Below are 2457 nucleotides of genomic sequence, written 5' to 3'. Positions count from 1 at the left end.
GTACATCTTAACACTGGTAATGTATAAAGTGACGTGTATAGAGTTACATGTGTAGGGGTGATATAGTGGAGGGGTGATATAGTGGAGGGGTGATATAGTGTGGGCACTGGTTCAGTACAGCAGCAGAGATAAATAAGTGGACATGAAGTGCCGTTGCAGTGACGTCTAACTGGAGTTTAAGAGTCTTACGGCTTCAGGGAAGAAGCCGTTCCTCAGTCTGGTTGTTTTACTCTTAATGCTCCACAACCTCCTACCTGAGGGGAGCAGGACAAAGAGTGTGTGTGCTGGGTGGGTGGGGTCCTTCATGATGCCAGTGGCCCTTTTCCTGCATCTGGAGGTGTAAATGTCCATGGTGGTGGGAAGGCTGACTCCAACAGTCCTCTGTGCAGCCTTCACCACCGTCTGCAGAGCTTTCCTTTCTGCCGCAGAGCAGCTTCCGTGCAACACGGTGATGCTGGAGCACCGAACGCTCTCCACCACACATCTGTAGAATGAGGTGAGGACTGAGCTCCCGAGTCCAGCACGCCTCAACCGTCTGAGGAAGTAGAGGCGCTGATGTGCCTTCCTGATCTGGCTGGAAGTGTTATTACTCCAGGTAAGGTTGTTATATAGGTGTACACCCAAGTACCTATAGCTGGAAACCACTTCCACTGCAGATCCTCCGATGCACAGGGGGAGGGGAGGGATGGTGTTGCCCCTTCTGAAATCCACAATCATCTCCTTTGTCTTCTTCACATTGATGCAGAGGTTGTTCTCACTGCACCAACTCTCCAGCTGCTCCACCTCCTGCCTATAGCCAGACTCATCACTATTTGTGATGCATCCAACCACTGCATCATTGATGCTACAATACAATTCCTTCTCAATATAGCCTTTATAGTCCAAATCTTCCATAGCTCACCTCAGAACTCTGGACACAATATTTCTTAATGTTGTCTCAGCTTCATAACATTCTTGTGCTTATTTAGCACTAGTTGTTAGCGCTAGCATGATAGAATCATTTCATACATTTATTGGCAGTCAAATTAGTTTTATATTATTGAAAACAACTGGCTTCATTCAGCAACCATGCTTAGGACAAAGTTTCCTCACTTTCACAGTTTTCACAGAGATTCTGACGTTCTTAGGACCTTTTTCAAGAATACATTTAAGGAAAAATGTAGGAAGATTATTGGTAAATGAGGCCCAGTGATCCCAAACCTCCGTTCGGTGATTCTAAACTTGTGAGCCGCAACATATATGTCCATGGCACATGTGTATCCATGGTGAAGGAAGGGTAAAGGCCTTTCCTCACTGAGGCCTCTTGGCATATTAGGGCAAAGCTGAAGTGTGTAGAAAGGGCACTTAAGAAAGGAAAATACAGCTGGATGGGTTGACATGGCCTAATTACCTTTCAACTGACTCTCGTGACACTTTCCAAGGAGTCTTTATCCTCATCCACACTTGGTTTCTTGGACCGGGTCTCTCTTTTGGAATGATAATTCACAGCACTGTTGGCAGGCCACTGAGGGAAAACCACAGTAAGGCGTGAGGCAGTCGGAGGTATTATGCAGGTTTCCGAGTACTGAGCTGGTCGCTCCATCAGCCAGAGGTAAAGCAGCCTTAAAAGCACATGGCATGTCTTTGCAGCTCTACACAGAATAAAGGTGCCAAGAAGCTTTCTTTGAAATGATGCCGTCAGTTTTGCAAATGAGATATGCAAGTGTGAAGAACCTTATGAAAGCTTAAAGAATGTTTGCTTAGAGTTTTTTTAAGTTTTTCCTAGAACCAAGCATCAAACCAAAAACTATCTTGGGCGTTTCACTGAAGGCAAGTGCTTGACAAAGACTCAAAGCCAGTAAAATTTGCATGCTGTGTCTTGGAAAGCAATCAAAACAGCCCTCCTGTGTAAAACTCAGGCAGGTCAGTTTCAGCGCTTTTGCTCTTCAACAGCCTCTTTGTTCCTTTTCTGATTAAAGCAATGGTTCGACAAAAACATCCAATTTACACAGTTTTCCACTTGGTGCCCAAATTTTGCATCTTCATTGCTAGAACTAAGAGGCTATACTAACAAACACTAGGAGTCAATAGTTACCCAAATCTTTTCTGCAAACACATTCCCAAAACGTCTCTCAAACAGCAGGTCTTCATCAAGGCCACACAGACTTGTCAATTTGGTTTAGGACACTATATAACTTTTTGTCGAGCTATAAAATTGAACAAAACTTCAACATGTACCTTCACAAAAAGTTACAAAGTGCTCATAGTTCAGAGATATGAGATTTATTTACAACAGCAATGAAATACCAAGAGGTATTTTTGGATGTTTTCTTTAATATTGTGTATTTTGGGAACAAGAAGTAAGTTATTCAATGGTAAAACATACGCTGTCATTTGTTTACACCCAATAACTTCCAATAACTTTCAAAAATAAGTCGTCTAATCTGCCTTGGTTTTCAACTCTTAAAATAACCTGAA

The sequence above is a fragment of the Pygocentrus nattereri genome, chromosome 24 (assembly GCF_015220715.1).
Source record: "Pygocentrus nattereri isolate fPygNat1 chromosome 24, fPygNat1.pri, whole genome shotgun sequence".
In the NCBI taxonomy this organism is placed as follows: domain Eukaryota; kingdom Metazoa; phylum Chordata; class Actinopteri; order Characiformes; family Serrasalmidae; genus Pygocentrus; species Pygocentrus nattereri.
The sequence above is the reverse complement of the archived record's forward strand: the minus strand, read 5'-3'. Positions refer to the sequence as shown.